Here is a 27175-nt window from a genome sequence, read left to right on the forward strand (position 1 = left end):
GCCGCCTGCGCGGTCCCAGGGTGTGGGAAGAGGTCAAAACGAACGGGCCGGGAAGCACGGCCCCCGCGGGGAATCCTAGTCCAGTTCTGGGCGTGGCATCATTCTCCCACCACCACCTAGTTCCCACCCCCTCACTGCCTCGCGTTCATTTCCCCTCAGGGACGCATCCGCCTTCCAAGTTCACGTCGCGCCTTTTTGCGCAAGGGACTTCCTCCAGGCCAGGCCATCCTGCTCTGGGCCAGCAGAAGCCGAGGGAAGTGCATGCCAGTTTGGACTCTGGGAACTCACCGCTCTCGGGTTAACGGAACCTACCTCTGGGGGCACCACAGTGCTTCTCGGAGTATTGTAAAAACCTCTTCTCCCTTCCTAGACTCAACAACTCTGTGCACCAGCCAGTTTCCCGTCCTCTGAGATGTCTGACTCCGCCTGGTCTTACAGGTCTGTTACACCGATTTCTGCACCCACTCATGTTTCACTTTTCCTAATAGTCAATTGCACCTACTCCCAGCTTCGGAGAGAGGACAGCACTTACCTCCATTTTGACTTCAAACTTTCTAACTGATTAAATTTTTTTTCTAGCTTATCTTTTAACTCAGGCAAAAGACCTAAAACCTATTCCCCTCAGGCAATAGGGACTGCCCAGCTGCCAGCCACACCCCATGTGATTGACCTCAAGACAATGGTTGGTTTGAAGGTCACAGCCTATCTGCATGCACCCACAGACCTTTGTCCCACGTTTTCCTTATATAAGTCTTGAAGTATTTTTGGTACTTTGGAGACAGTCCTCGAGGGGTTAGTCTGCTGTCTTCCCAAGTGTTGGCCTCACTGAAATAAATTTATTTCTGGTTTGACCACCACCCGTTTCTCTGCCTTTGGATTTTGTCAGCAGCAAATGGCCAAACCTGGTTTGGGACCCCTGCAGCCAGGTGCTCTTGCACCCCTGTGCCTCAGCTACACTTCAAGTTTACACAATCACCTAAATGTGTACTTCGAGACCCATACTTCAGAATACCCGCTTTCTGATTTTTTTCAAGGAGAGAGGGAAGATGAGAAGGTTGGGAGACAGCTACAAATCTCCTTAACAAGACTTGAGAGTTTGGCAAGAGTGGTAAGCAACCTCTGATAATTCAGCCCAAGCCTTCACAGGGCTGTTCTCTCTCTGATGATAGACAGCAAGGCTCCTGGAAAAACAAATTTTGCTTCCTTGTGTTGTGTGGGCTATATCATGCCAACACTAAAACAATTTGGGGGGAAGGTTTCTACTGGTCACCATGGGTGCCTTTACGACAACCTTTTTGTAAAACATGCAGTTCAGGGGCACCTGGGTGGCTCAGTCCATTAAGTGTCTGACTCTTGATTTCAGCTCCTGATCTCATGGCTCCTGAGATCCAGCCCTGAGTTGGGCTCTGTGCTGGCAGCTCGGGGATTCTCTCTCTCTCTCCCTCACTCTCTGTCCCAACCCCATCCCTCAAAATAAGTAAATAAACCTGAAAAAATTTTTTTAAAAATGTGCAGTTCAGGGGCTCCTGGGTGGCTCAATCGGTTGAGCGTCTGACTTCAGCTCAAGTCATGATCTCATGGTTTGTGGGTCAAGCTCCAGGTCAGGCTCTATGCTGACAGCTCAGAGCATGGAGCCTGCCTTGGATTCTGTGTCTCCCTCTTTCTCTGCCCTTCCCCACGCTCGTGCTCTGTCTCTCAAAAATAAATAAAACATTTAAAAAAAGTGCAGTTCAAACTGTATGTCACTATGGAACATACTCTAACAACAAATGAAACTTCAAAGAAACCTTAAACATCATTTAGTATATTTCTTGTTAAAATGCACAGTATTATTTTGAAACTGATGTAAATTAGGACCAAAAAAAGTAACTATGCTAATGTTGTTAGGAGCCAAGATTTCCAGTGTTAAAGAGACCAGGTATAAATTGAAGGAAGTTAAGGGAAAATCTGTAAACTTCAATTTGAATTAGAATCCAGAAAATTGTAGAATCTATTGCAATTACTTTTACTCTTATACAATAACACTAAAACCATGTTTTTCTCTTCTGGGTATGTTGGTTCTCCAGTACCTATGATTAACCTTTTTAAGAGTTCTTCCTGCAATAATGGCAGAGATTAGAGTATGCTCTGTGAAAAGTAATAAAAGGAAATCTCCTTTAGAATGCAGTTGGGGAGCCCTCAAGGTGAGCTCTCCTGCCCTATGACTTGTCAATTACAGACCCAGGGGAAGAGGAGGACCTTGCACATGGCCACGCCTATCCCAGCAAGAAGGAAGGCCTTTCTCCTCCCCTGGCAACAGCCCAGCCAATGAGAGACTGCAACAATGCAGCCAATGAAAAGCCACTATACTTTGAACTCCCAGTTTTCACCAATGGACTTTCTGTTTATAACAGCCGAGCTTCCCCTTTCCTCTATAAAGGAACGTTCCTCGTTGAAGGGAGTTACCTATAGTTTCTTGGGAGAGTGTGTGCTGTGGCTTGCGATTCTCTGCTATCCCCCAATAAATCCATTTTTGCTGTTAAAATAGCTGGTAGTTTTGTTTTGTAAGGTTAACTTACTTGGTGATCAGAAGTGGGATGCGAAGAAGACCCCCAGCAACTCGGAGGCTGGTGAACAAACCCGACAGCACGCACAGAGCCAATTGGGCTCACTGCTTTCTCGCTGACCCTGGAGTTTGCGGTAAGTTTCCTCCTGGATTTGGGGCTCTGCGCTTTGTTTTTGCACTCTCCAGGCTTTATTAGGATCTGTTTTATGCCCTTGTTGTTTGTTTTGTTTTTACTTTGAAAGTGCTCCTTTGGCCTTTGGTCGGACTTCTTTTGGGGACTGGATTGTTCCTATTGGAACTGTGACGGTCTTTACTCTGATTCCTTCTGGAACCAAGCTGCTACTGATGAAACTGTGCTGTTTAGGAGTTTTTCCCTTTGCACCAGAGAAAAACCTAGTAATGGGATTGCAGTCATCAAAATGCTCTGAGAGTGCTGCTCCCTTCCTTGCCCTTAGTGGGACTCTGACTGGTTTTGTGTTTAAAAACTATGGTCCTTCTGCATGCACATTTATAAACTAAGTGGATTGACTTAACCAAAAGTAATTTAGAGCACCGGTGCCTGGGTGGCTCAGTCGGTTAAGCGCTGAGCCTGCTTGGGATTCTCTGTCCCTCTCTCTATGCCCCTCCCCTGCTCTCTCTCAAAGATAAACTAAAAAAGAAAAAAAAAAAAAAAAACCAAAAACACCATCAATGGCCATTATGGGGAACTTTTGATCTCTCCGAACTTAATTTACTCAAAGTTTTAGAAAGCTATGGGTACTTAATAGAAAAAAACAAAAACAAAACAAAACTGGGATGCCTGTTTTAAATGGTACTGATAGACAGTTTGTTAGACATGTATTGGAGGCAAGGATGGTGATAAATAGGGTACACATTAGAAGCCTGGGGACACAACATCCTGACTTTGTGGCTCCCAAGACCCTTCAACATCCTGGCCTTGTGGCCACCAAGACACCAAGTAACAGATCAAGAGCCACAGGTGCAGAACATGCCCTCTCCTCTTCAGCCTCTGCCCCAGAGTAACCTATAGTGTCATTGTCATGTATTTACATTGTGATTTTAACCCTGCCCCTGTGGGAGGAGATGGACAGGACAGTTCCAGCAAGAACCTTGTAGGGCCCAAAACTCATCCTCCTAATTGGCAGGAGGAGTCCCTTAGATGGTTGGAAATGACCTCAGTTAGAGACTGACCTAGCTATGACCCATAACCTATGCAAACATAAAAAGAAAAGACACCCCTAATCCTGGTGCAGTTGCTACCTCTGGGTCTGTTCACTGTCCCTTCTTGACAGTGTTCTGTCCTTAGTAAACTACTTTGTGCTTGCTACCTTCCTTCAGGCTGTCGCTGAGTGTGGATCCTCAAATAAATCTTTCGTGGGGAATACAAGTATTGAGGCCTCCATTCACACAATGCAGACTCTCCCATGGGTAATAATACCTTGAGACTTCCAGATATTTTCAGACCTAGCCTCTTCTAAACCTAGCTGCCTCCAGAAGGACCTGTTTGGTAACAGTCCACAGGGACGGAGTGGTTTACCTGGACTGGGAGAGAGCCTGGAAAATTCTTTTCTCAGGAAGATGATTATCTGCCTCCTCCCACTCCCCACCCCCCCTGCTCCGCCAATCTTATTTCAAGCAATATTTCAGCAGTTTGTGAATAATATTTAAATGGGCAATACCACCCATAGAATTCCTTTAGTAATAGCACAGTGGTCCTGGGTGGCTCAGTCAGTTAAGTCTCTGACTTCGTCTCAGGTCGTGATCTCACAGTTTGTGAGTTCAAGCCCCATAATGGGCTCTGTGCTGACAGCTTAGAGCCTGGAACCTGCTTCAGATTCTGTGTATCCCTCTCTCTCTACCCCTCCTGCACTAGCATTCTGTCTCTGTCTCTCTCTCTCGAAAATAAAAACGTTAAAAAAAAATTTTTTTTAAATAGTGCAACGGTTCCCAAATTTGTTTGCACATTGGTCACCAGGGAACTACAAAAACACTGATGCCTGTGTCTCATAGGCCTGGACCTAGGAATTTTTTAATAAAATTTTTGTTCAGTTTACTTAAACTAAAAAAAAAAAAAAAAAAAAAAAAAGAAAACAATTCACCCATTTCTCCCACCCTCCGTCTCTTATAATCACCATCTGTTCTCTGTATCTACACGTTTGTTTTTGTTTCTAGTTTTTGTTTTTGTTTTTTTAGATTTCACATGTAAGAGAGATCATATTGTATTTATTTTCTGTCTGACTTACTTCACTTAGCATAATGTCCTTGAGGTCCATCCATGTTGTTTCACATGGCAAGATTTCATTCTTTTTTAATGGTTGAATATTTATCCATTCATTCATCTGTGGATGTTTAGGTTGTTACCATATCTTGGCTATTGTAAATAATGTTGCAGTGAACAGGGGGGTACATGTATCTTTTCAAGTTAGTGTTTTTGTTTTCTTTAGATAAATACCCAGAAATTGAATTGTTGGACCATATGGTGGTTCTATTTTTAATTTTTTTAGGAACCCCTGTACTGTTTTCCATAGTGCCTACACCAGTTTACATTCCCATTAACAGTGCACAGGGTTTTCTTTTTTCCACATCCTCTTCTTATTAACACGTGTTATTTCTTGTCTTTTGAGTTTAGCAATTCTAACGGGTGTGAGATGATAACTCATTGTGGTTTTGATTTGCATTTCCCTGATGATTAATGATACAGAGCATCTTTTCTTGTACCTGTTGGCCATCTATATGTCTTCTTTAGAAAAATGTCTATTCAGATTCCCTGCCCATTTTTTAATCAGATTGTTTTGTTGTTGTTTTGTTTTTTGGGTGTTTTTTGCTGTTGGGTTATGAGTGCTTCAGATATTTTGGATATTCACCCCTTATCAGGTAAATGATTTGCAACTATTTTCTCTCATTCAGTAGGTTGAGTTTTCATTTTGTGGATGATATCCTTTGCTGTGTAGAAACTTTCAGTTTGATGTAGTCCTATCTATTTTATTTTTTGTTTTTCATTTGCTTTTTAAAGTTTTTATTTTAATTCTAGTTAGTTAACATACAGTGTCATATTAGTTTCGGTGTACAATATAGTGATTCAACACTTTCATACATCACCAGGTGCTCGTCACAAGTGCACTCCATGATCCCCATCACCTATTTCAGCCAGCCCCCCACTCCCCTCCTCTCTGGTAACCATCAGTTTGTCTTCTACAATTTATTTATTTATTTATTTATTTATTTATTTATTTATTTTAATAGGCAAGGTCTAATTTCTTTTTTTTTTTTTTTAATGTTTATTTATTTTTGAGACAGAGAGAGACATAGTATGAACGGGGGGGGGGGGGGGGGAGGCAGAGAGAGGGAGACACAGAATCCGAAGCAGGCTGCAGGCTCTGAGCTGTCAGCACAGAGCCCGATGCGGGGCTTGAACTCAGGACTGCGAGATCATGACCTGAGCAGAAGTCGGCCGCTCAACTGACTGAGCCACCCAGGCGCCCCTTGTCTTCTATAATTTAGAGTCTGTTTCTTGATTTGTCTCTCTCTCTCTCTCTTTTCTTCTCTTTGCTCATTTGTTTTGTTTCTTAAATTTCACATATGAGTGAAATCATATGTTATTTGTCTTTCTCTGACTTATTTGGCTTAGCATGATACTCTCTAGCTCCATCCATGTTCTTGCAAATGGAAAGATTCATTCCATTGTGTATATATACCACATCTTCTTTATCCATTCATCAATCAATGGACATTTGGGCTGCTTTCATATGTTGGCTATTGTGATAATGCTGTTATAAACGTAGGGGTGCATATATCCCTTTGAATTAGTGTTTTTGTATCCTTTGGGTAAATACCCAGTAGTGAGATTCCTGGATCACCGGGTAATTCAATTTTTTACTTTTTGAGGAACTTCTGTGCCATTTTCCACAGTGGCTGCACGAGTTTGCATCCCTATGAACAGTGAACGGCATCCTTTTTCTTCACATCCTCAACAACACCTGTTGTTTCTTGTGTTGTTGAATTTAGCCATTCTTACTGGTGTGAGCTGATAGCTCATTGTGGTTTTGATTTGCATCTCCCTCATGATGAATGATGTTGAGCATCTTTTCATGTGTCTGTTGGCCATCTATATGTCCTCTTTAGAGAAATATCTGTTCACGTCTTCTGTCCAGTTTTTAATTGGATTATTTGTTTTTTGGGTGTTGAGTTTTAGAAGTTCTTTGTAGATTTTGGACGCTAATCCTTTATCAGATATGTCATTTGCAAGTATCTTCTCCCATTCTGTAGGCTGCCTTTTAGTTTTGTTGATTGTTTCCTTTGCTGTGTAGAAGCTTTTTAGTTTGATGTAATCCTAGTAGTTTATTTTTGCTTTTGTTTTCCCCTTGCCTCAGGAGACATCTAGAAAAAAGTTGCTATGGCCTTTGTCAAAGAGGTTACTACCTGTGTTCTCTTCTAGGATTTTTATGGTTCCAAGTCTCATATTAGGTCTTTCATCCATTTTGAATTTTTTCTCTGTATGGTGTAAGAAAGTGGTCCACTTTTATTCTTTTGCACATTGCTGTCCAGTTTTCCTAACATCATTTGTTGAAGAGACTGTCTTTTTCACATTGGATATTCTTTCCTGCTTTGTTGAAGATTAATTGACCATATAGTTGTGGGTATAATCCTACTTGGATTGGTTTGTTTGTTTGTTTGTTTTTGCTTTTGAAAGAGGGACCTGGTTAAATACACTGTGGTACATCTACATCAATGTATAATATGCAGCCATAAAAGTGAATGAAAATGTCTGTGCACACTGATGTGAAAAATTGAATGAAAAAGGCAAGGTGAAGAACAGGAAAAGAGTATATACTGTGTTACTTTTTTCACAGTAAAAAGGGGGAATAAAATATATGTACTTAGGTTATACATATTAAGTACTGTAATCCCTGATTAATTATAAAACTAGTTAACTACAGAGGATGGTGAGGGGAAGATAATCTACACATAGTGTACCTTTTGGTAGCATTTTACATTTTTAAAGCCATGTCAATGTATTATCTATTAAAAAATAAATAAAATAGGCTCTTAAAGGAATACGTAAATGTACCAGGACAAATAGAGAAAGATTATATCAGAATTTTAATCTTTATCGACTTACTTGGCATTTTAACCTTCATAACATTAAACGAACTAATATTTAAGAATTATATTTAATTTTTGCTATTTAATTTTATTTATATTTGAGTCTTTCAGCAAAAAGTCCCCTTTGGGAATTCTTCACATCTTGCAAGGATGACATGCAAGGAGAACATCAAGTTTGCCACCCTAAAATTTCACAAACGAAATCTCTAAATTTACGTAAAGAACATCCATGCTGAAACAACTTTGACCCCTATGTAACAAAGAGTATAGACTATGAATAAAACAAGAAAGTTTCAGAGAAATATGAGACCTCCTAAACTCATTCTGTTGTTACTAATCAAATTGCAAAACAACAGTCTTTATAAAAATATTTCAAGAATATAGTTCCTTCTACTTTTGAGACAAAAAATTTAAAGAGAAAGCTTGACAAAATTACTGCTATAGACTGCCAACTATTTTTAGTGGTAGAAGATGAGGGATTTTTTGACATTTGATGAAGATATAAATTTCCTTCTATAAAATATGTTACTAGAAACAGTTTTTATAATTAAAGTCTGCTGTGTATATAAAGGTTAATGATATTATTAAATGTGCTACTTCTGTATGCTGTACCTCAGACACTTGAATATGCACAAGCAAGCATACTTTTTTTAAAAATAAGAGCATCGTGCATTAAAAAAAGGGGAGGGTTGCCTGGGTGGCTCAATTGATTAAGCGTCTGACTTCGGCTCAGGTCATTATGATTTCACAATCTGTGAGTTCAAGCCCTGCATCAGTCTCGGTGCTAACAGCTCAGAGGCTGGAGCCTACTTTAGATTCTGTGTCTCCCTCTCTCTGCTCCTCCACCACTCATTCTCTCTTTCTCTGTCTCTCTCTCTCTCTCTTTCTCTCTCTCTCTTTCAATCTCAAAAATAAATAAACATTAAAAAAAATAAGCAATCTCTATCAAAATAACACAAGCATTCTTCACAGAGCTAGAACAAACAATCCTAAAATTTGTATGGAACCAGAAAAGACCCTGAATAGCCAAAGCTATCTTGAAAAAGAAAACCAAAGCTGGAGGCATCACAATCCCAGACTTCAAGCAGTATTATGAAGCTGTAATCATCAAGACAGTATGGTACTGGCACAAAAACAGACACTCAGATCAATGGAACAGAATAGAGAACCCAGAAATGGACCCACGAACGTATGGCCAACTAATCTTTGACAAAGCAGGAAAGAATATCCAATGGAATAAAGACAGTCTCTTCAGCAAATGGTGCTGGGAAAACTGGACAGCGACATGCAGCAAAATGAACCTGGACCACTTTCTTATACCATACACGAAAACAAACTCAAAATGCATGAAAGTCCTAAATGTAAATGCCATCAAAATCCTCGAGGAGAAAGCAGGCAAAAACCTCTTTGACCTCGGCCGCAGCAACTTCTTACTCAACGTGTCTCTGGAGGCAAGGGAAACAAAAGCAAAAATGAACTATTGGGGGGTGCCTGGGTGGCTTAGTAGGTTAAGCGTCCCATTTTGGCTCAGGTCAAGATCTCACGGTTTGTGGGTTCGAGCCCCATGTCGGGCTCTGTGCTGACACTTAGAGCCTTGAACCTGCTTCAGATTCTGTGTCTTCCTCTCTCTCTACCCCTGCCCTGCTTGCACTCTGTCTCTCTCTCAAAAATAAATAAACATTAAAAAAAAAGAACTATTGGGACCTCATCAAAATAAAAAGCTTCTGCACGGCAAAGGAAACAATCAGCAAAGCTAAAAGGCAACTGACAAAATGGGAGAAGATATTTGCAAATGACATATCAGATAAAGGGTTAGTATCCAAAATCTATAAAGAACTTATCAAATTCAACACCCAAAACACAAATAATCCAGTGAAGACATGGGCAAAATACATGAATAGACACTTCTCCAAAGAAGACATCCAGATGGCCAACCGACACATGAAAAAATGCTCAACATCACTCATCATCAGGGAAATACAAATCAAAACCACAATGAGACAACCACCTCAGCTCTGTCAGAATGGCTAACATTAACAACTCGGGCAACTATAGATGTTGGTGAGGATGCAGAGAGAGGATCTCTTTTGCACTGCTGGTGGGAATGCAAACTGGTGCAGCCACTCTGGAAAGCAGTACAGAGGTTCCTCAAAAAATTAAAAATAGAACTACCCTTCAACTCAGCAACTACACTACTAGGTATCTCTCCAAGGGATACAGGTGTACTGTTTCAAAGGGACACATGCACCCCAATGTTTATAGCAGCACTACTGACAATAGCCTAGTATGGAAGGAACCCAAATGTCCATCGACAGATGAATGGATGAAGAAGAAGTGGTATATATATATATATACATACATATATATATATATACATACATACAATGGAGTATTACTCGACAATCAAAAAGAATGAAATCTTGCCATTTGCAATTAAGTGGATGGAACTAGAGGGTATTATGCTAAGCAAAATTAGTCAGAGAAAGACAAATATCATATGACTTCACTCGTATGAGGAATTTAAGATACAAAACAGATGAATATAAGGAAAGGGAAGCAAAAATAATATAAAAACAGGGAGGGGGACAAAACGTAAGAAACAAATATACAGAACAGAGGGTTGCTGGAGGGATTGTGGGAGGGAGGGATGGGCTATAGATGGGTAAGGGGCATTAAGGAGTCTAATCCTGAAATCATTGTCGCACTATAGGCTAACTAACTTGAATGTAAATTAAAAAATAATTAAAAACAAATAATTAAAATATGAAAAAATAAATATTGAAAAAATTAAAAAAAAAAGAGCATCGAGGATAGTTGGCAATAAACAGAGTAGACCTTTTGCATATTCCAACCAAAGTAAACTATGTGATATACAAGATACTTTGGAATTGCTTTATCCTGTACTCCCACAAGATGTTCAAACAAGGTAAAATAGCAGATTTTAACATTAAGGAAGCTGTTCGACCAAAAGAAAGCCTTGACATTTTACTTTGCAGATAACAATAGCAGCAAAGCAGGACTTTCTAACAACTCATAGTAGTTTGAAGATAAAGGAGTTTATTTGCTGGAAACTTCTCAAGAGGAGTGCCTGACTGGCTCAGTTGGTAGAGCATACAACTCTTGATCTTGGGGTTGTGAGTTCAAGCCCCATGTTGCTTAAAAATAAAATATTAAAAAAAAAGTAAAAGCGACTGCTGAATTAGTAATCAACTGAGTCGTCATGTCCATAGGTGATACTTGCTGTTGGAGTGCAAATTTATAGATAAAAAAGTGCAGGGAGGAGGCTAGAATAATAAACGATGTGATGATGGATTAACATTGCAGTCATCAGTATGAACTCATTTAGCTAAATATAGATCCAATGGGATAAAGAGACAAATATATATATATATATTTTTTTTTTTAGTTTAAAGAGTGAGCCTGTGGGGGAGGGGGGCAGAGGGAGGGAGAGAGAGAATCTTTTTTTTTTTTTTTAATTCAAGTTATTTAACCCAGTGATTCATTACTGCATAGTGCTCATCCCAACAAGTACCTTCCTTAATGACCATCACACATTAGCACATCTCCCACCCACCTCCCCTCCAGCAACCCTCTGTCTGTTCTCTGTATTTAAGAGTCTCTTATGGTTTGCCTCTCTTTCTGTTTTTGTCTTATTTTTCCTTCCCTTACCCTATGTTCATCTGTTTTGTTTCTTAAATTCCACATATGAGTGAAATCATATGATGTTTGTCTTTCTCTGACTCACTTATTTTGCTCAGCATAATACACTCTAGTTACATCCATGTTGTTGCAAATGGCAAGATTTCATTCTTTTTGACCACTGAGTAATATTCATTCCATTGTGTATACATACGACGTCATCTTTATCCATTCATCAGTCGGTGGACATTTGGGCTCTTTCCATAATTTGGCTATTGTTGATAGTGCTGCTATAAGTATTGGGGTGCCTGTGCCCCTTTGAATCAGCATTTTTGTATCCTTTGGATGAAAACCTAGTAGTGCAGTTGCTGAGTTGAAGGGTAGTTCTATTTTTACTTTTTTGAGGAACCTCCGTACTGTTTTCCAGAATAGCTGTACCAGTTTGCGTTCCCACCGACAATGTGAAAGTGTTCCCTTTTTTTCTGCATCCTTGCCAACATCTGTTGTTTCCTGAGTTGTTCATTTTAGCCATTCTGACAGGTGTGAGGTGGTATCTTGTGGTTTTGATTTGAATTTCTCTGATTGATGAGTGATGTTGTGCATCTTTTCATGTCTGTTAGCCATCTGGATGTCTTCGGAAAAGGGTCTATTCATGTTTTCTGCTCATTTCTTCACTGGATTATTTTTTGGGTGTTGAGTTTGATAAGTTCTTTATAGATTTCGAATACTAACCCTTTATCCAGTTGTCATTTGCAAATATCTTCTGCCATCCCATCGGTTGCCTTTTAGTTTTGTTGATTGTTCTTTTGCTGTATAGAAGCTTTTTTATCTTGATGAGATCCCAACAGTTCATTTTTGCTTTTTTGTTTCCCTTGCCTCCAGAAACATGTCTAGTAAGAAGTTGCTGCAGCTGAGGTCAAAGAGGTTGCTTCCTGTGTTCTCCTCTAGGAATTTGATGGTTTCCTGCCTCACATTTAGGTCTTTCATCCATTTTGAATTTACTTTTGTGTGTGGTGTAAGAAAGTGGTCCAGTTTCATTCTTCTACATGTCGCTGTCCAGTTTTCCCAGCACCATTTGCTGAAGTGATGGTCTTTTTTCCACTGGATCTTCTTTCCTGTTTTGTCGAAGATAGGTGGCCATACATTTGTGGGTCCATCTCTGGGTTCTCTATTCTGTTCCATCAATTTATGTGTCTGTCTGTTTTTGTGCCATTATCCTATTGTCTTGATGATTACAGCTATGTACTACAGCTTGAAGTCTGGGATTGTGATGCCTCCAGCTTTGGTTTTCTTTTTCAACATTACTTTGGCTATTTGGGGTCTTTTGTGGTTCCATACATTTTTTAGAATTGTTTGTTCTAGGTCTGTAAAGAATGCTGGTGTTATTTTGATAGGGATTGCATTGAATGTGTAGATTTCTTTGGATATTATAGACATTTTAACAATATTTGTTCTTCCAATCCGTGCTTTTCCATTTCTTTGTGTCTTTAATTTCTTTCATAAGCTTTCTTTAGTTTTCAGCAAACAATCCTTTACCTCTTTGATTAGGTTTATTCCTAGGTATCTTATGGTTTTTGGTGCAATTGTAAATGGGATCAATTCCTTGATTTCTCTTTCTGCTGCTTATTATTGGTGTATAGAAATGCAGCTGATTTCTGTATGTTGATTTTATATCCTCTGACTTTGCTAAATTCATGTATTAGTTCTAGAAGGTTTTTGGTGGAGTCATTCATGTTTCCCAGCAGAGCATCATGTCGTCTGTTAAGAGTGAAAGTTTGACTTCTTCCTTGCCAATTTGGATGTCTTTTATTTCTTTGTTGTTTGATTGTGGAGGCTAGGACTTCTAGCACTATGTTGAACAGCAATGGTAAGAGTGGACATCCCTGTTTTATATGTGACCTTAGGGGGAAAGCTCTCAGTTTTTCCCTATTGAGGATGATATTAGCTGTGGGTCTTTCATATATGGCCTTTATGATGTTGAGGTGTGTTGCAGACTTTGAGTCTGGAGTTCTCTCTTGTCCAGCAAGAGAGTGGATGCGGAATTGAATACAAGAGAGGCTAATGTCCAGGAGGAGACAAGACCCCTGAACAGAGGTTTTGTCTCCGTATTTATTGAGCTCTCAAGGTTTAAAAAAATTTTTTTTTGCTTATTTATTTTTGAGAGAGAGAGAGAGAGAGAATGAGCAGAGGAGGGGCAGAGAAAGAGGGAGACACAGAATCTGATGCAGGTTCCAGGCTCTGAGCTGTCAGCACAGAGCCCGATGTGGGGCTTGAACTCATGGACTGCAAGATCATGACCTGAACTGAAGTCGGACACTTAACTGCCTGAGCCACCCAGGTGCCCCTCTCAAGGTTTTACATATGTGGTGAACGTGCAAAAGAAAACAATAAGATAGTGACCATTAATTTGTGTGTGTAAGAAGCAAAGGGTTTGGTGGGCAAGTGGCATTAGAAGTTGAGATTAAAGAACAATGATATATTGGAGCCAGATGTGGGAAGGACATGTTTCTCTGTGGGTGATACAGCCAAGTAGCTGTTATCTCCAAAGTTTAAGATTGCTGGAGCATGCTGCCTTAAGGTTAACAAGGCACTTTTCATTAACTAACCTTGGGCACTTTCGCCCCATAGTGGCTTTCCACCTCCAACTGTCCTGGGACACTTTGATCCTGTGGAGGCATCTTCCCACCCTAAGCCTTGTTTTACTTAGTGACTAACTAACCTTGGACGCTTTCACCTGATGGTGGCTTTCTGCCTCTATGTTTTGTCTTACTTAATGACTGGCCTTGAGAGCTTTCATCCTGTGGCAGCTTTCTGCCCTAAGCCTTGTTAACCCATTGGTGTAAGCATACAGAATTCTTAAACTTATTTCCCACAGAGGTGTGTTCCTTCTATACCTACTTTCTTGAGGGTTTTTATCAAGAAATGTTGCTGCATTTTGTCAAATGCTTTTTCTGCATCTATTGAGGGGATCATGTGGTTCTTATCCTTTTACTGATGTGGTGTATCACATTGATTGATTTGCAAATATTGAACCAGCCCTGCAGCCCAGGAATAAATCCCAGTTGATCATAGTGAATAATTATTTTAATATATTGTGAATTCAATTTGCTAGTATCTTGTTGAGAATTTTTGCATCCAGCTTCATCAGGGATATTGGCCTGTAATTCTCCTCCTTAGTGGGGTTTTTGGTTTTGGAATGAAGGTAATGCCGGCTTCATAGAATGAGTTTGGAAGCTTTCCTCCCATTTCTATTTTTTGGAACAGTTTGAGAAGAATAAGTATTAACTCTTCCTTAAATGTCTGATAGAATTCCCCTGGGAAGCTCTCTGGCCCAGGACTCTTGTTTTTGGGGAGATTTTGATAACTGATTCAATTTCTTTGCTGGTTTTGGATCTGTTCAGATTTTCTATTTCTTCCTGTTTCAATTTTGGTTGTGCATGAGTTTCTAGGAATTTGTCAACTTCTTCCAGATTGCCCAGTTTGTTGGCATATAATTTTTCATGGTATTCTCTTTTAATTGTATTTCTATGGTGTTGGTTGTGATCACTCACTCTTCCTTCATTCGTGATTTTACCTATTTGGGTCTTCTCTCTTTTCTTTTTGATAAGTCTGGCTAGGGGGTTATCAATTTTGTTTATTCTTCCAAAGAGCCAGCATTTTTGTTTTAATCTGTTCTACTGTGGGTTTTTTGTTTGTTTGTATATTGCTTTCTTCTGCTCTAATCTTTATTATTTCCCTTCTTCTGCTGGCTTGAGGCTTTATTTGCTGGTTCTATTCTAGCTCCTTTAGGTGTAGGGTTAGGTTGTGTATTTGGGACCTTTCTTGATTCTTGAGATAGGCCTGCATTACAGTGTATTTTCCTCTTAGGACTGTCTTTGCTGCATCCCAAAGGGTTTGGACTGTTGTGTTTTTATTTTCATTTGCTTCCATGTGTTTTTTTTTTTTTTATTTCTTCTTTAATTTCATGGTTAACCCATTCATTCCTTAGTAGGATGTTCTTTAGCCTCCATGTATTTGAGGGCTTTCCAAAGTTTTTCTTGTGGTTGATTTCAAGTTTCATAGTGTTGTAATCTGAAAATATGCATGGTATGAGCTTGATCTTTTTGTATCCGTTGAAGGCTGATTTGTGACCCAATATGTGATCTATTCTGGAGAATGGTCCATGTGTACTTGAGAAGAATGTGTATTCTGCTGCTTTAGGACATAATGTTCTGAATATATCTGTTAAGTCCTTCTGGTCAAGTGTGTCATTCAAAGCCATTGTTTCCATGGGGTGTCTGGGTGGCTCAGTCAGTTAGGCATCAGACTGCAGCTCAGGTCGTGATCTCATGGCTCGTGGGTTTGAGCCCCACATTGGGCTCTATGCTGACAGCTTAGAGCTTGGAGCCTGCTTCCGATTCTGTGTCTCCCTCTCTCTCTGTCCCTCCCCTGCTCACACTCTGTCTCTCTAAAAAATGAATAAACATTAAAAAATTAAAAACAACGACAGCAACAAAAACCCAAAGCCATCATTTCCTTGTTGATTTTCTGCTTAGATGATCTGTCCATTGTTGTAAGTAGGGTATTAAAGTCCCCTACTATTATGGTATTATTATCAATTAGTTTCTTTATGTTTATTATTAATTGGTTTATATATTTGGGTGCTTCTAAATTGGGGGCATAAATATTTATATTGTTAGATCTTGATGGATAGACCCCTTAATTGTGAGATGATGCTTTTCTTCATCCCATGTTAGTCTTTATTTATTTATTTTTTTAATGTTTATTTATTTAGAGAGAAAGAGCATGTGTGTGAGTGGGGGTGGGGCAGAGAGAGCGAGAATCCCAAGCAGGCTCCATGCCATCAGCACAGAGCCTGACGCAGGGCTTGAACTCATGAACTGTGAGATCATGACCTGAGCCAAAACTAAGAGTTGGACGCTTAACTGACTGAGCCACCTAGGAGTCCTAGGCTTTGTTTTCAAATCCAGTTTGTCTGATATAAGCGTGGCTATTCTGGCTTTATTTGCCAATGGCAACCCATTGGCATGATTGATGGTTCTCCATCCCCTCACTTTCAATCTGCAGGTGTCTTTAGGTCTAAAATGAATCTCTTGTAGGCAGCATATAGATGGATCTTATTTTTTTATCCATTCTGATACCTTGTGTCTTTTTTAGAGTGATTTTTGAAAGATATGAATTTAGTGCCATTGTGTTACCTGTAGAGTTGGTGTTTCTGGTGATGTTCTCTGGTCCTTTCTAGTCTGTTGCTTTGGTCTTCTTTTTTTTTTTTTTTTTCCTCCACTCGGTGTCCCCCTTAAAATTTCTTTCAGGGCGAGTTTAGTGATCACCAACTCCTTTCGTTCTTGTTTGTCTGGGAAACTCTTTATCTCTCCTATTCTGAATGACAGCCCTGCTGGATAAAGATTGCTTGGCTGCATATTTTGCCCATTCAGCACAGTGAATATTTCCTGCCACTCCTTTCTGGCCTGCTAGGTTTCAGTGGACAGGTCTGCTGCTAACCTTATGTGTCTATCCTTGTAGGTTATGGATCTTTTGTCCCTAGCGCCTTTCAGAATTCTCTCTTTATCTTTGTATTTTCCAAGCTTCCCTATGATATGTCATGGTGTTGACCTGTTTTTTCATTTCTCGGGAGTTCTCTGTGCCTCTTGGGCTTGAATGCCTGTTTTCTTCCCCAGATTAAGGAAGTTCTCAGCTATAATTTGTTCAAATAAATCTTCTGCCCCTTTTTCCAGCTCTTCTTTTGGGACTCCTATGATATGGATGTTGTTTTGCTTTATGGAATCACTAAGTTCTCTAATTTCCCCCTTATGATCTAATAATTTCCTTTTCCTCTTTTTTTCAGTTCCATTATTTTCCATATTTTTATCTTCTGTATCACCTAATCTCTCCTCTGCTTCTTCAATCCTTATTGTGACTGTGTCCACTCAGTTTTGCCTCTCAGTTACAGTATTTTTTATTTCAGTCTGATTAGTTTTTAGGTCTTTGATCTCTGCAGCAAGGGTTTCTCTGGTGTCCTCTATGCTTTTTTCAAGCCCGGGTAGTAGTCTTATGACTGTTATTCTAAATTCTTGTTCAGATATGTTGCTTATGTCTGTTTTGAGCAAGTCCCTGGCTGTGATTTCCTCTTGACCTTTCTTTTAGGGACAGTTCCTTCATCTTGTCATTTTGGCTAAGTTTCTGTCTTTTGTGTGTTTAAAAAAATTTTTTTTTACGTTTATGAATTTTTGAGAGACAGAAAGAAACAGAGTGTGAGTGGGATAGGGGCAGAGAGAGAGGGAGACACAGAACCTAAAGCAGGCTCCAGGCTGTGAGCACAGAGCCCCATGCAGGTCTTGAACTCCCGAGCCATGAGATCGTGACCTGAGCCAAAGTCAGATGCTTAACTGACTGAGCCACCCAGGCATCCTCCTTTTGTGTGTTTTAAATGCTTGTTATGTTTCCTGAACCTGAGATTAGTGCTGTATTTAAAAGGGGTCATACACTGTCCAGGGCCTGGCACTTCAGAAAGTGTTTCTGGTGTATGCTGTGTGCACTCTGCTGTTGCATCTTGGCCGCTCTTTGTTGCTAGTTAGTCCTCTGCAGAGCTCCTCGTTGCTTCCAGTGGGGAGTGTTTGGACCTTTAACTAGGTGTGCTTTGATTTGTTTGTTGAAGTAAGCCTGGAAAAAATGGGCAGTGGGGGGAAAGCCTGATCCCCCAAAAAAGAGAAAAGGAAAAGGAACAATAACAAAAAACAGAGAATCAAAAAATTGTAAGTCTGATTCCAAAGAAAAAGAAAGGAAAAAAAAAAAAAGAAAAAAGAAAGGAAAAGGATAAAAAAAATCTGATCCAAAAAAAAAGAGAAAAGGAAATTAAAAAAAGAAAGAAAGAAAGAAAGAAACTATGAGCCTGATTCCAAAAGAAAAAAGAAGAAAGAAAAAAAAGAAAAAAAAAGCAGGTCTGCCCCTGTTTTCACCAGAACTGCAGGTGACGTTTTGAAGCACTTGATTTTCAGTACACTGGTGCATGTGGGGTGCTGTCTGTCCTGGAGGAGAGGCTCCCTGTGTTGGCTCAGAGTCAGTCTTACCCCAGTAAATAAGCATTTTCCAGGTACACAGGGGTGGGGTTTGGTGTAAGCGGGTCCTGCCTCCACTGGGGCCGCTGTGTTGCTCTCTGAAGTCCCCCTGTGTTGGTGTCGGGGGGGGGGGGGGGGGAATGGCACCACTCCAATCTCCCAACTCTGGACTGGGGATCTCACACCCTTTGCTGTTCAGGAAGCCCTCACAGAATATCGAGGGTAGTCAGTCCACAGTGTACCACAACTCTCACGCGTTTTTTTCTTTGGCACGTAGCTGGTATTCAAAACCCAAAGTCTTAAAGGACCGGGCAGGGAAAGAGAGAGAATCTTAAGCAGGCTCCACATTCAGCACAAAGTCCAATGCGGGGCTCGATCCTATGACCCTGGGATCATGACCTGAGCTGAAATCAAGAGTCAGACACTCAACCAACTGAGCCACACAGGAGCCCCAAGAGGCAAATAATCATACACAGTGTGTACATACAGATATATTTCCAAGCTCTGCCCTCTGAGAGGGTCAAGAAGCAAACACCCCAGTAGCAATGAGCATACACAGTGCCCAGATCTTGGTTTCTCATACCATTCTCTAATAAAAGAGCCAGGGCTTCTTGGAAAAATGGCTGATTCTAAAATCAGGTGTGAGAAATAGCCTGGAGCGTCCTGTAGTGCCTGAAAGTTAAAAAAAAAAAAAAAAAAAGTACTTAAAAAATGAAAATACCTAAAATGATAGGAATATGTCAGAAAGACATGGGAGGCAACTGAAGGTGATCCCAGCAGCCAAAGCAGGACAAATTGAGCAATAAAACCAAATAGTATTGGATTATAACCTATAGTATAAAATAATTATCCATGAGTCCACATGCTATAAATAAATAAAAGAATAAATGGAGAATAGACAAATCTCCCACACAGATTCCAGATAATTTATGTAGATACCTGAAAGGAGTGTTTATGCTCCATTGTATGCTTTACCTCAAGTTGGGGGAGCATAACTCCCCACCGCTTATGTGTGGACTGTGCATAGCGAATTCTTTCAAATTGTATCGTATGTAAAGGCGTAAGAAAGTGGAGAAACATGACAAAAACTACCTCAGCCTGGAAATCAAGATCAACATCAACAGTGATGAATCATGTTGATACCATGTACCCTTGATGTGATGTGATAGGAATGTCAGTTTACTCTGTGGTCTTCCTCTCCAAAACCCATAATCCCATTATAATCATGAGAAATCACAATGGAATACTCCTCAGCAATGAAAATCAGGAACAAAGTGCTAATCCATGCTACAGCATAGGTGAACTTCATGAAAGTAGCCAGACACAAATAACTATGTTTTGTATGATTTTGTTTGTATAAAATTTCTAGAAAGACCAAAATAATAGAGCAAATCAATTAGGCATAGGCATGAGGGAACTATTTAGGGGTGATAGAAGTGTTCTAAAATGATCATCGTGTTTATGCTCTTAAATTTAAGTTTTTGATCTATTTTATTTTATTATTTTTTTTTAATTTTTTTTTTTTAACGTTTATTTATTTTTGAGACAGAGAGAGACAGAGCATGAACGGGGGAGGGTCAGAGAGAGGGAGACACAGCATCTGAAACAGGCTCCAGGCTCTGAGCAGTCAGCACAGAGCCCGACGCGGGGCTCGAACTCACGGACTGCGAGATCATGACCTGAGCCGAAGTCGGCCGCTTTACCGACTGAGCCACCCAGGCGCCCCTTAAGTTTTTGATCTATTTTAAATTAATTTGTGTATGGTATGAGGTAACAGTCCAACTTGTTTTGTTTTGTTTTTGCCTGTGGATATCCTATTTTCTTAAAAATACTTTGTTGAGCAAATTGGCCTTTTCCTTATTGTCAAAAATTTATTGACCAGGGATGTGAAGATTTATTTCTGGGCTTTTGATTTTATTTCATTGGTCTATATGTCTATCCTAATGCCAGTACTACACTGTTTTAGTGACTGTAGCTTTGTAGTAAGTTTTTGAAATTGGGAATTGTGAGTCCTTTAACTTTGTTCTTTTTTTCTCCAAGATTGTTTTGACTATTGAGGGCCCTTTGAAATTTCATGTGAATTTTAGGATGAGCTTTAACATTTCTGGAAAAAAAAAAAAAGACCAAAAAATTGCCATTGGGATTTTGATAGGGATTGCATTGAATTTGTATATTTCCAATCCATGAACATGGGATATTTTTACATTTACTTAGGTCTTCTTGAATTTTTTTTAGCAATGTTTTATAGTTTTTAGTATATAAGTCTTGTGACTCCTTAGATGACTTTATTCCTGAACATTTTTTCCTTTTTGATGATATTTTATTTTATTATTTTAAAGTTTATTTATTTTTGAGAGAGACAGAGACAACATGCGTGGGAGAGGGGCAGAGAGAGAGGGAGACACAGAATCCCAAGCAGGCTCTGCACTGCCATCACAGAGCCCAATGTGGGGCCCAAACTCATGAATCGTGAGATCATGACCTGAGCAGAAACCAAAAGCCCCAGGCACCCCATTTTTGATGATATTTTAAATGGAACTGTTTTCTTAATTTTCTTTTTGGACTGTTCATTGCTAGTAAATTGAAATGCAACTGGTTTTTATGTGTTGATTTTGTATCCTGCAACTTTGCTGAAGTCAGTTATTAGTTATAACATTTGTGGGTGACTGTGTGTGTGTGTGTGTGTGTGTGTGTGGAGAGAGAGAGAAAGGATGTTTCGTATCCACAAATAGACAATACCTATTTTCTAATGACCTAAAGAACATTTATAAAAATTCATCATGCACATAATGATCTGTATAAATCTCCAAAATTCTCTTAACATAATGTAACAAAATGAAACATAAAGCAATAAAATAATTTTCTAAAAAAACCACAGGAAATTCTTAAACCACATTTTTAAATAGCTCAGTTCAAAGAAGAAATATAAATCCATGCATGAAATAATACCAGTGAGAACATGACTTTAGACACCAATTGAACTCTGCTCAGGAGAAAATTTATATTACTAAATGTTTTTTATAGAAAGCAAAAAAGACAAAAATGAACCAAGTGTTCACCTTATATATGTTAGGGATCTTTGCAAAAACCAGAAATTAATTCAGACAAAATAAAACAGAAAAAAAATTTTTTTTTATTCAATTCACAGCCCTGATAGAGAAATCCGAAAAACTGGTCCAAAGAGGATAGAAGCCCCAGGTGGCTCTCGGGTTGCTTTCCGAACCAGGTAACAGAAAGAAATGAATCAGCTACAGGATGAATCAGCTACAGCTGTTTTGAGTCTTATCATTTTGCTTAAGATTTAGTTGCCATGGAGAGAGTATAAAATTAGCCTAGGTCAGGTTTCGTGTCTGTTTTCTAATCTAGAAAAGTGTAGAACCACCATATTCACTGATGGCTTCACCAAACCCATAGCCCATAAGGAAGGGTTAGTTCCACAGGAAAAACTGGGGTAGTTTATCAGAAGGGACGATGGATACAGAGTGGTGAAAACAAGCTGTCCATTACATACCTTTAGAAGCTAGATTTTTGCGAGGCTGTTGACCATAGCATTTATCTACAGTACCAAAAATTATGAGTGCTCAATATTAACTGAATGGTTAAATAAAACATAGCACATTTAAGATGGCCTATGATGCAGCCATTGCAAATTTGTTTTGGATCAATATTTAAAGATTGACAAATTTGCTACAGAAATATTGAATATAAACTGTGTAGAGCCTGTGAATTAAATTTATTTTATTTTATTTATTTATTAAAAAATTTTTTTTAATGTTTATTTATTTTTGAGACAGGGAGAGACAGAGCATGAACAGGGGAGGGTCAGAGAGAGGGAGACACAGAATCTGAAGCAGGCTCCAGGCTTTGAGCTGTCAGCACAGAGCCCGGCGCGGGGCTAGAACTCACGTAGACTGCGAGATCATGACCTGAGCCGAAGTCGGCCACTTAACCGACTGAGCCACCCAGGTGCCCCTAAATTTAGTTTAAAAAGTTTTATTTATGCATATAACCAACACCTGAAAAGAATGCATAAAGATGTGATGTGTATGTATGTATACCTACATCCTAGTATCTGAATTTGTAATATGACCTTATTTGAAAAGGGGATTTTTGTGGATGTAAAAGTAATTAAATTAATGATCTTGTGATGAGATCATCCTGGATTATCCTCATAGGTCCTAAATCCAACAACCGGTGTCCTTATAAGAGGCAGAAGAGAAGATGCAAACTATAGAGAAGGCCATGGCCATGTGAAAACAGAGATAAAAGAAGCCACAAGCCAAGGAATGTCTAAAGCCATCAGAAGCTGCAAGGGGTAAGAAATGAATCTCTCCTAGAGCCTTTGAAGGGAATATAGCCCTCCTGACACCTTAATTTCAGACTTTTTCTCACCATAACTACGAGGAAATAAATCTCTGTTGTTTTAAGCCATCCAGTTTGTGGTAATTTGTTACAGCGGCCCTAGGAAACTAGTAATCTCTGTACGCTTAGATAGATGGAAAGATAGAAAAAATATATAAAATTTATTTTCCCAAAATGTCTATATTTTTCCACAACAAAGAGTATTGTTTTAAAATGTGACTGTAGAGGCACCTGGGTGGCTCAGTCGGTTAAGCTTCCAACTCTGACTCAGGTCACGATCTCATAGTCAGTGGGTTCCAGCCCCGTATCAGGCTCTGTGCTGACATAAAAAAAGAAAGAAAGAAAAAAAAAGCATTAGAATGTGAACATAACGAAGGCTAGTACATTTAATGTCAGACAAAACAAAATTTAAGCAAAAAAGTTAAATGTGCCTATATTCTCACCGGCAATTCTGCAGGAGAATGCTGGTCACCGTGATTCAGGGAACCCCCTCCAGCTGTGTCTCCTGTTGGCTACTCTGAATGCCTGGCTCACATGGGGTCTTTCCACTTCCTTCAGGCACAGGTGTCCCCTTCTCCTCCAATCTGAAAGTTTGCTTTATTTCACTTTTACAAAAGACCCACATCAGCACCGACTTTTGCTAGTGGAAGGAAATCTGAAGCGGATTTTCGCCTTTAGGAACTGGTCATTGTTGTTTTGCTTTATGCCATTTCCGTTCAGGAAAGGGATTATAGGAACATTCTGCTTTGAGAAAACAGGGAATCTATTCCCGTCTCCCACCTCCTTCTCTTTGCTTTGGTGTCCTGGTTCAGAAGGTGTCAGGAGGGTGGTTTGGAATTGGGTCTCTCTCCCTCCTCTGCTGCCGCCTAGGTTCCTGCCCTGTCTGACCACAGCATTCAGCGTGCTGGGTCCCCCACGTGTCAGGGAAGGGGGCATGAGACATACAGAGAGGGGTTATTACCGCCTTTCAAGTGCTCATAACCCATGTGGAGGGATAATGAGTAAAACCTGACAGAAACCCACCTGCACCATCCTGTGAATTTCACTGTCTTCCTGGTGACTATTTTCTATTCTCTAAGGGCTGAGGTGGGAATTAAAGTTATTATTTCTTGTTGGTAGGGTGGGGATAGAGGGACGGCAGGGCAGTGAAAACACAGCCTAACTTATTTTTGGAAACCGCAGAGCAGAAGCTGTTGTCTTGGTATTCTAGTTGCCCAGTATCCCCAGATTACCCAACAAAGCAGGCGCCATCTAATCAGGCGGATTCTAGAAAGAGTAGCTCATTGGGGAGTCACCGCAGCGTGGAGGATCACCAGCAACAGCACCAGGAGCCTAGGCAGGGGTAACGCCCGGGCTGTCCAACCACCACCAGGTGGCACCAAAGCGCAGCCGAGACCTGGAGATTTGCGTCCTGCCGCCTCAGATAGGAGAAGTTGGGGATGCCGGAGAATCAGATGCTGCGTGGGTGTCTTGAGAAGGGCCACGGTCCTTTGTCCCCTCCCTTGCCCCCAGGGTCAGAGCTCCCCTGAAAGGATATCCCTCCCCTAGTTAGGGGTGTGAGGTCCCAAAGTGGAGATTCTCTGGGAGGACAGGCAGGCACCTGGGGAGGTGTCAAGATGGTATCAGGACCAGAGGACCTGAGGACCTGAGTATGGGAGGTTTCACAAACGTGGCTGGGAGGGGGCCGGCAGAGTGGAAGTGGCCATGAGGTCTCGGCCAGTAGGGCGTGTGCCCAAACCGGGAAGAGAGGGAGACAGGCCACAAATCTATGTTCTGCATAGCCGTGGCAGGTGACAGGCCTGGGAGGAGAAGACCATCTATCTCAAGGGATGTCACAGCGGGCAGGAAATGGCCTCAAAACATTCGGATGACCTTCCTGGAAGGCAACAAGGGTTCCCCTTACTTAGATGTGGGAAGGAGAAATCCCTAATTGATGGAAAATCCTGAAAAAACAGGAATGCCAGAGTTTGCCTGGAAGTGGCTAATATTTGTGGGTGGTTGGTGGGTTTTATTTTTTTAATGGCTGTTAGGAATAATAGGCCTCAAAAAAGAGGACAAGTTTTGTAACAGAAAAATAAAGTTACATTTTGTTTTACCAAAGCTAGATCATGGCTTGTGAAATGCACATCAGCTACAAATATTCATAGAAATTGCACATAAGAAACCTTAATAAATTCCATAAAGCAGAAATTATACTTAACTATATTCTGTAGCCATTGTAACCAATAAATATTTAACACACACACACACACACACACACACACACACACACAAGAAAACCCAGCCACTTGGAAATCATAAGAGGGGGGAAAATGATTCTAAACAGCACTAGAGTCATACAGAAATGAAAATTACAATACCAGAATCTTTAGAAAAAGAATAAGCAAGAAAACACAACATATCAACACTAAGGTATATGGACAAAGCTTTGTTTTCAGATATAAACTCATAGCTTTAAATGCTTCTGTTAGCCAAGACAAAGAGAATTTAATCAACTGAATACGTCACTTAGAATTTTAGAAAAGCAACAGATTCTTAAGAAAGGAGTAAAGAAATAACTGTGGAGGTAAATTAATTAGAAAAAAGAAGAGAAAAAAAGTTCTTTTTTAAAAACTAATAGACAAATGCAAAATGTACGTCTTTTACTTACTTGTTCTTCGGAAAGTACTTAGCCATCTGTCGGAGCAGAGGGCCCTTCCCTCCTTCCAGTTTGACCACTGTGCCCCTCTAAGGAGAGTCACAATACACCCTCCCTCATAGGTCAGAGCCCACTCCCATAAGATCTGACACAACCTTCAAAATCTTGAAGTTCCTACACCTGCATAACTGGGACAAGATTGGGATGTTCTTGAGGATGACAGCAGGTTGGTATGAGTCATTGACCAGTTGGAAAGGGCTTACACTTATGTGTGTTTGTGTGTGTGTGTGTGTGTGTGTGTGTGCGCAAGTGTAAGGGCGTACATGGTGTGTGGGTGTGTACAAGTATGATGTACAAGTGTGGGTGTGTGTGCACAAGTGTGGTATGTACATGTGTCGGGTATGGGTATGCAGGTGCAGGAGCATGTTTTCTTTTATTTAAGAAAAAAATTTTTTTTAATTTTTAAAAAATTTTTTTTAAATGTTTTTATTTATTTTTGAGACAGGGAGAGACAGAGCATGAACAGGGGAGGGTCAGAGAGAGGGAGACACAGAATCTGAAGCAGGCTCCAGGCTCTGAGCTGTCAGCACAGAGCCCGACGCGGGGCTCGAACTCACAGACCGTGAGATCATGACCTGAGCCAGAGTCGGACGTTTAACCAACTGAGCCACCCAGGTGCCCCAAGAAAATTTTTTTAAATGTTTACTTAATTTTGAGAGAGACAGAGTGTGAGCAGGGGAGGGGCAGAAAGAGAGGGAGAATCTGAAGCAGGCTCGAGGCTCTGAGCTGTCAGCACAGAGCCCGATGTGGGGCCTGAGGTCACGAACGGCGAGATCAAGACCTGGGCGAAAGTTGGATGTTTAACTGACTGAGCGACCCAGGCACCCCGGTTGCTTTCTCTCAATCCTAGAATTATTCTGAATTGTTGAAACCAGATGGTCTCCAAGCATCCAATCCCAACACAGAAGTCCATTTTTTATGTGTTCTACAACCACTGGTGGGCATGTATTATGAAACAAGGATTTCAGTGGGTTCAAATTATGTACCCAAAACCAAAAAAGGAACTACCGGAAAGGAACTATTTGATTTTCTTGTCCACCTATATCAATCATCTGTAATAACAGCACCATATACCAGGGACTCAGTGCCAAACAATCATTATCTCAGTTAACATTTCATTGTGTAGGAAGTGCTATTATTATTCCCAACAGATAGGGCTCACACAGGGTTAAAGTGATTTGCCCTGCATCACACAGCTATTCTAATGCTGATCCTCAGTGAGGTTTGGATGGCTCCCAAGATGCTACTTTTATCATTATTCTATAAAAAGTATTGTAAGTATTTTTATCAGTATTTTGAAAGTATTTTAAGGTTTTTTTTTCTCTGATGCTTTGAAAATTATTTTTTCTCCATTCTTGTTGTATGCATTTAAAAAAAAATATGTATGTCTGCCTTGGTCTTTTTCAGCCCTAGATATGACCCCAACCAGGATTCCCAGTGTAACCAGAGCATGGGACACCATGTTGTGGTATGACCTCTGTGAGATGGCCACAGAATCTGAAGGTTTTTCACTTGCATAAAGTCCAGACCCCTTCTTGCCCTGTAAGAATCTGCCCAGGTGGGAAGACCTCCTTGTTCTCATAACCCTTTGGTCTCTAGTCTGGCTTCAGAATCTACTCTTCATCATTCTGCTGTCCTGCTTCTCACAAATGAGCAAATATGGCACCGACTTGCATTAAAACACCGCTGTTGCTGGTACATAGTGAATTTTCTGTACTTGAGTCCTATTCAAGATACAACACATAAAACAACTACCTTATGGTGTTAAAGAAA

General features: G+C 40.2%; 2 long non-coding RNA genes across 3 annotated transcripts; one reads left to right on the top strand and one right to left on the bottom strand.

The window, feature by feature from the left end:
• The first annotated feature begins 66 nt into the window (after positions 1-66).
• Positions 67-27175, top strand: LOC132694508 (uncharacterized). Its single transcript, XR_009617332.3, has 5 exons — positions 67-438; positions 2549-2679; positions 22518-22657; positions 25465-25568; positions 26810-27175. It is a non-coding gene; the product is annotated as an uncharacterized LOC132694508 (long non-coding RNA).
• On the bottom strand, positions 18821-25587 carry LOC132694513 (uncharacterized). Of its 2 annotated transcripts, none has more exons than XR_009617336.2 (3): positions 25355-25587; positions 22936-23023; positions 18821-19014 (listed from the first exon to the last, which is right to left on the bottom strand). It is a non-coding gene; the product is annotated as an uncharacterized LOC132694513 (long non-coding RNA). The 2 variants fall into 2 exon arrangements; XR_009617340.3 differs by lacking the exon at positions 25355-25587 and adding an exon at positions 23148-24866.

Source organism: Panthera onca, chromosome A3 (assembly GCF_046562875.1).
Source record: "Panthera onca isolate mPanOnc1 chromosome A3, mPanOnc1 haplotype 2, whole genome shotgun sequence".
NCBI lineage: Eukaryota > Metazoa > Chordata > Mammalia > Carnivora > Felidae > Panthera > Panthera onca.